Source organism: Corvus kubaryi, unplaced genomic scaffold (assembly GCF_017639235.1).
Source record: "Corvus kubaryi isolate FWS band 111438036 unplaced genomic scaffold, C.kubaryi_AGA036_p1.0 37334, whole genome shotgun sequence".
NCBI lineage: Eukaryota > Metazoa > Chordata > Aves > Passeriformes > Corvidae > Corvus > Corvus kubaryi.
Window position 1 is genome coordinate 13,246,718 of NW_024581108.1, and position 12,710 is coordinate 13,259,427.

The 12,710-nt window shown below is 37.0% G+C and overlaps 1 protein-coding gene across 26 annotated transcripts in view; it reads right to left on the reverse strand.

Annotated features, from left to right (window-relative positions):
• The window catches only part of ADGRL2 (adhesion G protein-coupled receptor L2), a 384,708-nt gene that overhangs the window by 156,588 nt on the left and 215,410 nt on the right, over positions 1-12,710 (reverse strand). The window contains exon 1 of one of the 26 annotated variants that reach the window (XM_042030362.1): positions 563-718. The exons of 24 other annotated variants lie outside the window; for them this stretch is intronic. The gene's annotated coding sequence lies outside the window, so the exon portion shown is untranslated. Of the gene's footprint in view, positions 1-330; positions 472-562; positions 719-12,710 lie in introns of those variants that run through there. One more of the 26 variants, XM_042030363.1, reaches the window with a different exon arrangement.

Below are 12,710 nucleotides of genomic sequence, written 5' to 3' on the forward strand. Positions count from 1 at the left end.
CCCAGGGGGGGCGGGGGGGCTTGGTGCGGCGTCGGGTACGGGGCCGGAGGTGGGGGCGGGGGGCCCCGGGGCTGGCCGGGCCTGGGGCCTGCCGCCACCCCTCCCTTCGCCTCCCGGCGGCTGCAGGCGCGCAGGCCGGCCGGCCGGAGGCGTCCCCGCCGCACCTTCGTGCCCGTACCCGACCGCGCAGCGATGCCGCGCAGCCCGCCTGGTGCGGGGGCCCGAGCGGAGCTGCCCGGCCGGCTGGGCTCGCCGCGCCGTCCCGGCTCTCCGCACCGCAGCGCCTGTCCCCCGCCTCCCCTTTCCCGGCATCACCCAAAAATCGTTCACCGTCTGGGCGGGTAGCGAGAGAGAGCAGGCACGGCGGGAGGACGGGGGGTCCCGGCACCTCAGAGCCTTCACGGCTCCGCTGGTCCTTTCCTTCGCTGCCTCGCATTGACATGGCCCGGCTTCTGCCCGGCAGGGCCGGCGCGCCGAGGCACAGCGATTCATTAGGGAAAACATGTCAGGGCACGGTAAACAGCACTTGGAAGCGATTTAAAAGGATACTCAGTTGACTCACTGCTGTGCTCGGATACAAAACGCAGTCTAGTAGCGTTGTTGCATTCTCCCAAAAATCTGCTCTTGGAAACCAGGTCTGGGATTGTCAGTAGGGTTTGGGTTTCTCCTCTGTATGGATACAGAACGCTGAGGATCCGCTCTGACCTTTCAGGATGTGCAACATGAGCAATTCCCAGCTCTCAAGGTCGGGGAGAAGCAGCTGGGCATTAGCGAGGGCCAACGCCAGCGGGGAGCGCGGCGGGGCCGATGCCAGCGGGGAGCGGGGCCGTGTGCGCGTCCCACGCTCCGCGCCCGCGCGGGGTTGAGGTGACCAGAGGGAGCGACAGCCGCGGTCAAAGCAGCTCAGACTTGACCTGATAACTGCCCCCTCCCTTTGTTTGGGGGTTTTAGCAATCCCCTCCCTCGCTGCAGCACTGAAATGAAATCCTCTCAACTGCATTTACCCTCAGAATCGTATCTACTAGGCAGGACCACTTGGGGGTTGATCAACTGTTTTAGGTCCAAAGCACATTGACAATCCAGTGTACAACACCCCGCACCACAGCAGAGAATCAGGATCATTACCTTTGTTAATGGTAATGATTTATTTTTTTACTTAATCATTTTGATGTCTCTGCATACCTGTGCAATTTGTGTTTAGAAATTGTAGCATGTATTAAGAGAAACATGACACGTTAAAAGGAGACTGGATCTTGAAGACCTTGTAATATGGAGTAATGAGAACCATAGAGCTGGTCCAGGGCTCTTCAAAACCACATTAAACTTTCAACAATGCTAGCAACAATCTTGGGGATGAATATTTAAAAGTCACTGAAATGTGGGCATGCCACAGCCATGCTGGCCTTCCTCAGTTCACGGTGTCTGTCCAGGGGACTGGGGAGTGCAAGAACAATCTCAAGCTTTTAGGACCAAAGGAGTAGTTCTGCCATAGTAAGCAGTACACCTTCCTGAGGCCTGTTTCAACTGGGTTAAATCTGCAAAATGTCTCAAAGCCAAACAGAATGGAAGGACAGATCATCTGTCTATGCAATAGTTTTGTACCTACTGTATATAGTTAAAAGTATGGGTTACTGTGAGAGCAACATACAGCAAAAGAGCAGATTCTCTATTAAGTTCTTTGTGTATTCCTAATATAGCCAATTGCCCTTTCTCACTGAAAGCATCCTTATAAACACCTGTATAAATCCTAAATAACCCCTTATGCATTTCTAATGGAATTAAATTATACAGGCATTTTAATGTATTTTATTAGAAGCTGATTTTCATTGAAAGGATTGGATGCATCTGTTACAGAAACATGCTTAAAAAGAGGGTCATAGAAATATAAAGATATACATATTGACTTGCTATGATTTTACCAGAGTTTTAAATTGTATCATTAACAAGTCCTACTTTTTTCTTTTTTTTTTTTTAATAAATGTAATTGCAGATAAGCAGTGATAGCCCTGAGCTAACAGACTTTTGCTAAGTTGATGAGAACAGGATTTAGCCAGAAAACTGTCGATAATACAAGAATTATCTGGGGTTGATGGTTTTCCTTTGAGAGGACATGAGAGAGAGAGGTTCTTCTGTTTGTAACAAAAAAAAAGTCTGTTGGGTTCTCTAAATTTTTTTCTGCCCACAAAAAGATTGAAAAGAACTGCAGAACTAGGCTTTGTGCTAATATTTGCAGAAGTCAAAGTGAATTCACCTATGTGGATTCAAATGGAGGACTGAAGTTCATTTTCCCTCTTTTCATCAAAAACTTCTGGAATCATATTTCTCTCTACATGCAGAGATGGAGTTTTACAACTCTTTTACAATGGCAAGCTGTAAAACTGAGTTTTAAACAATTGGTAAAAATGCAGAGACCTTTTAGCATTTGTTTCGAAAACACATGTTTCCATTAATTCTCATTAAAATTGCATTAAGATATAAGAATACCTGGCAGAGGTGTATATTTTTTTGGCAAGTATAATACTATTATTTAAATGATTAATTTTACTTCCCATGAATCAGCATATGTTTCTTTAAAAGAAAAATTGTACACACATGTACCCAAGGCATGCTTAAATCTGATCCTTTAGTTTTTACTCAGCCACAATTATTGCCAGATTTGAATATTAATATGTAAGAAGGAATTATAACAAATCAAGTTCCTTTCCACTATTATGACTTCCTACTATTTGCTTTTTGACATATCCTTATAAATATGAATCTTATTCCATACAGACTCCACAGAGAAGTACAGACAAGTAGATTTTCCTTAAAATCTTGCTTTGCTGCAACAGTGCAAAACATCTAGCTTGAAAACACAACAAGAAATGTTGCAATCTTATCAAAATAATTTGCAAAATTTTATCCCCACTCTTTAACTAATGTTAAATTTGTATTATTTCATGTTAAGGTGTATATTCTGTGTGTATAGCTGTCCAGTTACTTTCATAAATCTGCTGGATGATGTCCTTCAAAAACTAAAAGCAAATCCATAGTAATTTTTAAAATAATCACAATTGTGTATAAATTAGCATTTCCAGGGACTATGTGTAGGACAGTAACAACTGGAAAAGATTTAACTGTCAACTGTGTACTTGAAGGAGATGCATCTGAGAAAGATGATTTAACTTGTGGCAAAAATTGGCCAAATTATGATGTCTGTAATATGATCTTATAGGCTGCTCTAGCTTTTTTTTTTTTTTTTTTTTTTTGGTCATAGAATTGCGTCTTACATCTGCCTATTCTTAAAAAGGTTAATTTAAAATGTTTAAATACCTCGATAAATAATACTTTGTATTGCCCTAAGTGTCAGTTCTCCCATGAGTAATGGTTTACACAGATTTTATGCAGCCTATTTTTTTATTACTGGAGTTTTATGACTGAACTTTAAATACTAGCGACTGACATTTCCTCTTATCTGTCTGTACTCCTGTGAATAACGTATCAATGAACCTGTAATTAGATGTAATGTTGGCAAAGACTGACAGAAGAGGTAGTAAATATATGTATGCAGTAACATCAGCTAAAATTGGTGTACTAATATACAGACACAGTTTAATTGCTGTGATGTAAAGACTTCATTTTTTTTCCATGGAAAAGTAACAAACCATTAAATAACTACCATTTCAACATAAAACAGAAAAGAGAAAATTTCGCTTGTTTTATTTAGGAAAATCCCCAATTAATTTTGCAGGCAAATTTATATAAATAAACTGTGAATGATACAAGCCATAATAGGAAATATTCAGTGTATTGCCTTAAAAGTTTGGAAATATATCTTGACAATTACCGGTCTTTTAAGCTAAGTAATTGATTTTAGTGTCACTTGGGGAAAAAAATGAAACCCATCAATAAAATAAGAGAATTCTGCAGCTGTTCCTAACAAATAAATGTAATATGAATTTGCATTTTGCATAGTTTACTTCAGTAATCAATTTTAATGACTCATAATCTATATCATTATTTAAGAAATGACAAAATCATTGACTTACTTATAACACTTGCTAATTGTTTTTAAAAATAAATTCTACACATGACTAAGGAAACACCCATTTCCACTTGCTTTATGTTAAATCAACATCTAACCACTCATGGTGATTTCATTCAAAGAAAACAGAAGGAACACATTAGCTGTGTGGTTAAAGAGATTGATGGGCTTCAAACATTTTAACCATGGATGGTTTTTTTCCAACTGTAGAGACGCATGTTTTTAATTTAAATAGCTTCAAGAGAATGAAGATCATTTTATTCAACAAAGCTGTTTTTTCTTGTTTCTTAGAAATTAATTTAATTTCGTTTAATTAAGTAATATTAGAAACAACCTTGTTCAGAGAAAATGCAGCTATGAAACAAAAGCATGTGTACACCATATTAACTCATATTCTGAAGCAGAATTTTGTATCACATTAAAAAATTAGAAGAGATCAATATGATTTTTGCCAGTAAATTTAGATGCAGTTTTACTGCAGTTTTTTTCAGCTACCTCTCCACTCTCTGAAGTAAACTTGGGGGAGCAGTGGAGCTCAGTGTTACTGAAGAAATACATTCCTTTGGAATTCAGGTATTTTGGATGTATGTTGGTGGAGAAAAGTTTACAGTTTAATGCTGCCATCATTTACAAAGGCCGAAGAATTTTCAAGACTGAGCTGTTAGGAGGCACATATTAGGACACATTTAAAAAGAAATCAGTTCAATTCCCTGTTTTCGTATGAAAAGCTCAGCACAGAAGCTTAAATGATCATCCCAGGAAAGGAACTGCAGTACTGAGCATTTGGGGAAAGAGGTATGTCATGAGATCCCAATTCTCCAAATAGGTTTGCACATTCTAAGTTCCCTTTCCTCCAACTGCTGTATCTGTATAGGCACACATTCTGCATTTGGGCAGCAAAACAATGTTTTGTTTTAGTTTTTTTTAAGGAGAGAAGCCCAAGAGAATACTAAGAAATTAAATAGATTTTTCTATTTAAAATAAATGCAATTTTCCCTGACAGGCAGGGAGCTCCTTCTCCTCCTCCCCTTTATGGAACTATATTATACAATTTGCCATGACTTTGCTCAGTCTCTGTAATTTGCAGTGAGAGAAGTACCCTATGTCTCAGACTGGCATGTGTGGTGATCTCTGAGTATTCTCACCATCTCTTCTTACCCTCTTGCAACCCTCCTTCTTGATATAAAAGAATGGCAATAATTTGCTTTATCAAATTCCAATTGCATCTGGACCCCAATCTAGAACTTATATTTATTACATAGTGCTTTAAAGTAGCATATTACCTAGGTTTCTGGCCACTCTTCCATTGCTTCTGTATCACAAAATGAAAGGTAATGCAAAAAAGATAAAGAATTCCAAGGTAAACCATTATATTTGCAAGTACGAATCCATGAAGGCTTTACTCTTCTTATCCAAACACCTTACTTAATCTGCACTGTTAAAATCCATATTCTTGATGGCACAGGCCAAGATTTGAGGAGATGTGCACAGCTTTACAAACCCTTAAAGATTTAGATGCCTACACTGGGGTCAGGTTACATTTACGTTCTTGAGAAGTTATGGGATAAAATACATCAAATTCTTGGACCACAGGTCAGAACTCAGGTCTTCCAATTTCAATTGATTGCTGAAATCATTAAGCTACAGAGTCACATTCTCTCTGGTGTTCTCACTTTCTAGCCCAGTGACTCATGAATCATCTTCTGCCTGGTGGAAGACTTCAACAGGAGAAGTGGAGACTATTTCCGTCTCCATTCAGGTTGTGGGTTAGAAAATTGTTTACTTGGTGAGAAATGTGCATTTGAAACCCTTCAAGCAGAGGAGAGAACTGAGCCTGTTTCACACACTGGACAAGTCTCTCACTCTCTGCTAGTTGTAGAATAAAGCTACACCTTTAAAAGAAAGTGATGATTGCTGCTGGGTTTAGTGGGAGACTAACTGCATTCACGGGTGTCAGATGCTCTTAAGAGTTTGACTGTCACCTTTAACTGCTCATCTTTGTTTTACACAGAGCCTTAGCAATAATATAGATGCAGAGCTCCTTATTCTGGTTTATCTTGACTGAAGCAATATTTGGCATGAGGAGTATTACAGTGGCAGGAAAATTTGATATAAAAAAATATGGAAGTGCCTGTTGAACAGAGACATCTTCCCCAAGCGGACAGCATTTAACCAGAGTAGTCTTTAAACTTAACAGCTTAAATTCTTTCCATGTTTCTCTTTAGGAGTCAAGTTGCAGAAATTCTATACATTGCCTACATGAAAATCTGGTCCATAGTCATAATAATCAAGTTGAGAGATATGGTAATAGGTTATGAACAGGAAAGGACAGGGTGCTCACAATCAATCATGAACAGAAAAGAACCTCCCACTGGGACTGCCTCACCTCATGATTGCAACTTTCAAGTTTCCCTTACCAAAAGATGGGGCATGAGAGCCATATTTGCTTCCAAACTTGCATATTTCAGTTCACTTTTCCTGTTTTCCATGTCTCAATATGTGTTATTCTGTCAGAGAAAATGTTTAATTTTTAATTTAGAATTTTCAGTTGGTAGCTTTAATCACGGCAATGTTACTTGTGCTTTATATACAGTTATCTGGCTCTACCCATTAGTTCCTCATGCCAGTCTGGAAGTGCTTTAACCTCAGCTGATTGGTTGTACTTGGTTTGATTTTGTTATGTGGTTTAACACGAGGACTTGGTACCTTATATTTTTTTATAAGATTATATTTTTTCCTATTACTGATTGCCATTGAAATGGTGAAAGTTATGTGATTGGCTCCCTCTGGAGCAGATACCAGAGATGCATCATGGATCACTGGTCAGAGAGCCTAGACACAGCAGCAAATTCGGTCTCCCTCCCCTCCCCATCAACTTTGCACAGCAGCACTGCTTTGCAATCCATCTCAGCTGACATGAGCAGAGCATGGAGAGGGAGGCCCAGATTTGTTTCCAGGCTTATATCTTCTAGTTCACATTTTGTTGTGCTTGTTCTACATTGCCAGGTGTAACTCTGGCAGCTGTAAAGAACAGTCATTTTCCTTCACCGAAACTGCCTATAAAAGCCTCTGTTTCGGTAATGATTTGTTATATATTACAAACACCTGCAGCTTGGGGAATTAATATCACTAAGTATAGGGATCAAAGATATTCCACCTCTTTTTTTCTTTAATTAAATGATCATTTACTTTTGACAGACCTCAATGTTTTTGACAAATAGATTTGAATCTGATTGAAGGTATGGCTACGCCTTTCTAAAAACACTGCAGTCAAAGAATGACATTAGTACCATGCTCCTGTTTTGAGGAATGTAGATTGGCTGCTTAGTACTACTGGTAATTATAAATAATAAAATGTATTCAATAATTAATTAAGATGCTATTCTTCACCTTACTGCGAACACTGACTGCTGTTTGTTGACTACTCAGCACCAAAATATGATCTTTTTGTATTATATCTGGTAAATCATAGTACTACATTTAATATATCATTAAAACAAGACACTCAAACTTTTATGACATGCTTGGAAAGCAAAGTAGCAAAGAAAGCAAAATAGCCCCATATGCATTTACACAGGAATGGGAGAATTTTCTGCATATGCAAGCACTAAATATTACTGAAGAATAAACCACAAATTTGCACTGCTCCATGTAGGTACCCAGTTTCGCCTTTTGGTTTTCTCTTTCTGTGGCTCCTCTATATGGCTATGTCAGTTTAATTTGCTTTCATCAGAATTTTTGTTGACAGTAAAATTAATGTGCAAATTTCCTATCAGTTGTATATATTAATATAATTCCCTCTCAAATACAGTTCATTGAAATTAGCACTGCTAAGAGGTGGGATACATATTCATACAGTTATTTACATAAATCCCATTCAGCTTTATGTACCCTAAGCTTTAATGCAAAGTATCTACTACTGCAGGTAATTTTAGCACAAGCAAAACAGCACATAAGTGACATCTGACTTCCCACAGATTGGGTGTCTTTTAATAAAGAGATTATTTTAAGAGAAAAAATTCTGTTAGAAATTACATTTGTGACATAATTTTTATACATAAAAACTACTGTCTTTACAACAAAAAAATGTTGAAAATACTGATGTGTTTCTCCAAAAAATCACACACAATTGTTTCTTTTCAAATTACATAAATTGTGCATGATGCCTCATTTGTGATAACAACGTAAGATACTGTGTTAATAAATTAATAAACTTTTCAATAAGAACTTTATATTATGAAGCAACTTATATGACAGAGTACACACTAGACCAAAAAGTAACTTTTATAAAAGTAAGTATGTACTGGGAATTGATTTATGTAGAACAGCATTTTTATCAGTTCTAGTGACAAAAATATCTTTAAAATCAGTTGCAATACGTGTATTGATCCGCAGATTATTTACTTGGATTTAGAATGCTAACTATAGGAAAAGCCATTAGGTCATTATCTATATAAGTTTAGGGAGTTCAGGCACCATCTATTTGTTGTTGTGAAAGGCATTTGCTACTAAAAATATAAGCTGGAATCTACTATGTGCAGGTGCAGATTCTACTTAGCAGTGCAGCTCTGTTTGTGTAAGTTTTCCCTGGTAAACAGAGGAGCTACAAGGTCACAAAACAGACAATGGCACGTCTCTTAGGCTTTACTGTACAGACTTGCAGTTTTTATATTTCTCTGAGCATAATGCTGCAACACATGACTTACAGCAGTCTCTATTTTTCACAATTTTCCAGTTAATGAAAGTAATGTTTAAATACTCTGAAGTTAGATTATTAACTTCTACAAAATAGAAACAGATGTGTGTCCCAGTATACCATTAAATTTATGATTTACATAGTATTCTTGAATACAGCTGAGCAGAGGCCAATGATTCTAATTTGCTCTAGATTTACAATAACCTGATCTGGTTTTTGTAAGTACTGAAACACTTTAAACAAAATTAGAAAGCCGTTGTGCTTTGTGTGATTAAAGATGCAATTCCCTTTGGGGTAATGAGAAGAGTTAGAACATGTTTCTTTCTTTATGGATGTTTCTATTATAAACACGAGTACCATATATTATGTATTTTTGTTACTATTTCCTTGCTTTTAATTATAAAATAAACTGATTGAGTCTTACTGGAGTTACACTGAAACAATGCCAAATTCTAGCTAAAAAATGCATACTGAGGTTCATAAAAATCCTTAAAATTCTTCTGAGGGCCTTAAGATCTTGTTAGAAAAATACTAGTTCCTTATAGCTTGCAGAATCCAAAACATCTCTGTGATTTAAAACTACACAGTTTAAAGAATTATTTAAAAAGCTAACACATTTCTCAGCTTATTATACTACGTTAATGCACAGCATTTTACAGGACAGAGTTTCTGTGTATTCATAGCATTTTACATCTGGAGATACAGATTCACTGTCTCTAATGGCAGAAATCACAACTGGAATGAATATTATTGTTTAAAACAAGGTGTGTCTATGGGTAGAGATCAAGTTGTGTTGTTTTGACACTAAACACTGAAGTTTTTTAAAAAGAGGCAAAATGAGATTAGATCTGTCAGATATAAGTAATGCAGGAAGAATACCCTGTGTACGAATATTTAAAGTCTGTTTCAAAGATTCTGAAAATCAGAAGCTAGGCTATAAAGATTTAGGGATTCAACATTAGTTAAAAATTAGATAATTCCAAATTGTAATCTGTGACTCCGTGGTCAAAAATATAGGTCATTTAGCATTGTAATTAACTTTTCACAGGGAAAGGTGTCATAGCAAGGAAGTGTATGCATCTATTTAATAGGGACTTTTTATAAGAATTTTTAAAACTACTTAAATTATTCTTTGCATATTGCACCCCAAAAATCAAATGGATTTTATGAACATAGAAGTAATGAACCAGACCTTTATTTTACATATTACCTGGAATATAATAATATTTCATGTATTATATTATTCATTTGCTATTTTACATAATGCATTGAAGATAATATAGGCTCAATATTATATACTCATTTTAAATCATAGTACAATATATGTATTTATATTTATCTTTACCTCTGATGAAATGTTTAATATTATTAATCCTTTCATTTTAATTATATATAATTAACCATCATTAAAACAGGAGCATTACCTTTTAATAAAAATTTAATCATACATTTACTCAAGCATGGGATCAAACTGCTACGCAAGGATGACATGCCTTAAAAGTGATTGAATGAATTCAATTTATTTGGTCACTCACTCTTCCAGCTCACTTAGAGATTGCCATCTGTGCTTCACTCAAGAGATCTGCAAGGGTAAGCTCCCACACTGCTACCCGTTGTTTGACGTGGGATTGCAGTGTTAGACACTCGTACAGACGGAGCTGCAAGCCCAGGGCTCAGCCTGGTGTTGCTCCAAGCTCAGGTTTCGGTTCCAGCAGTGCCCCCTGATAGCTCTAGCATATGGCCCCTACAGGGATTTTTGTTCTGGGCCGGGGCTTGCTGTAATGGAGCACTGGTAGAGTTACTGACCCGGGCAGACTCGTATGCACATAGCTCATTTTAAGAAAGGATGAGGATTGCTATGGATTTTTTTTCTGGGGGATCTGGCAATGGCAATTGGAATGAAAAAATGGTAGGAGAAAGATTTTTCATCATACATTGAGGCTGATGTGCATATAACTGGACAAATTTTGTGGTTTCCTCTGAACTTTCTGGGAAATTTTTCTGTTAAACACACAATTACCCATACACAAGGCATCAGGCTGACAACAAGAGATTGGCAAACACTGTAATTAATTCAACTTTAGGTTGTGTCTAGGGAAGAATTAATATTTAAAATTGTTTGTTTCCTTCTTGAAAAAATTAGTATGGATATGGAATAAATTATTGGTAGGAATGAATGGCATCAGGACATCAGAACTTCATACTTTTCACCCGTAACTTAACATAAACTGAGGCCCCTCTTCTGCAAACACACATGTCTAGGTCAGCAAACTTCTGCTGAACCAAGCCCATATCCCCAGTCCTACAAATACTTATTCCCAACAAAAATATTAACTTAGAAATCAAAAATAAAGGCAAATGTGTCACCTTGTACTAAAATTAGTGGGGAGTTTTGGAGAAGTTTTTAATTGTCCTGATAAATTCATACTAACTCACTGAGGCCCGGATTGTGGAATTGTGTTTGCAGCAAATTGTTCTTCAAGAAGCCCTGTGTGATTAACTTGGGAGGCTGGAGGTAAAAACTGCAGATGAGAATTCCATATGTCTGAGGCAAAGCACCTGAAAGGAAAACTCACAATTTAATGACAGAGCATGGGATGGCCATTATAGGAATATATTGTATTGATAAAAAGGGAAAACACCTGGTCAACAAAGGTTTTGCAATATTTTTTCATATTAGTTATTTTAAAGTCATATTAAGCTGTCAGAAGACTTCGGTTCATTATGAACACTCTGTTTCTTAAAGATGCTCGGTGAGTCTGGATGCACTTAGGATAATTTATTTTCCAATCAACTCTGAGTTGCCCAGACTTACTTCTGTTGAAGTCAACTTTTATTTTTCCAAAGAGAATTAAATCAAGTTTAATTTTTCTTCAAAAAGAGACTTAGTTATGTTTCTTAATTGTCAATTTTCTTCATACAATTATTGCACGACAAAATTTTCAATAAATTAACACCCAATAAATTTTGTGATTCCTTATATTAAGCCCACTCTAAAAACATTTGTCTGGTGCAATTACTTAACAACTCAGAATAAGTGGGAAGTTCAAAACTGTATTTATATTAATTCTGAACCTTCCCAATGTAGTTTAAAGTTAATATCCAAAAATACATTTAAATCGAAAAGGGGACTGTGTTTTAAATGTTTCTGGTATTTTAAATGGCTGGAAGGCTTCATACTCTGAAAAAATATTAACTAAAAATACAATGGACCCTTTCCTATTCTTTTTTTTTTTTATTTTGAAGGGGTGTTTCATATTAGCATTGACATGGATAAGACACTCCAACAAACTTGAGATGGATAACAAGGCCATTTTGCAATGGCTCTTTTGTTGAACAGTGAAAGTGTGAAGAGAAGAGCAGCATTGGACTATTTGGTTCCTGAATATTATTCCTCTTGTCACTCTCTATTGCATAAGATTCCAGTCAGAAAGTTTAAGTGTCTAAAATCTATAGACTGCCTGTTTTCAGAAAATGCCAGAACAGAGATTTCAGTAAAAACATGTAGGAAAACTTTCCACCTTGTGACAAGACGTTTTTACTTCTGCAGAACTGGTCTTCACTGAAGAGCTGCTGTCTTCATTATTTAATTTCTTTGTGGAGCTTACAGTCAACATGATCCCATTGAGTTCTTTATTTAATATGTTTCAGAGCACAGGACACCTGCTGACTTCTTTAATAACGAGTTGTCCTCCGTTGGCTTATATGTGAAAACTGTTCAGCAGAGGCAAGTAAAGAATAACCATAGACATTAAGACTGATTCCATTAAAAAATAAAATAAAACTATGTCCAGGCTCCACACCCAAACTCCCTAAAATAAATTTGCAAGGGCTTTTCACAGCATGGAATTCAGGCGGGTTTTTTTTTTTAATTGAATTCTGTTCTGTTTAAGTGCAGCTCAGTGGAATTCAATTTCCATGTAGGCTCCCAGGAAACAAATACATGCTAAGTATTTTTATTGCTAATGTCTCGGATTTAGTTTCTTAAGT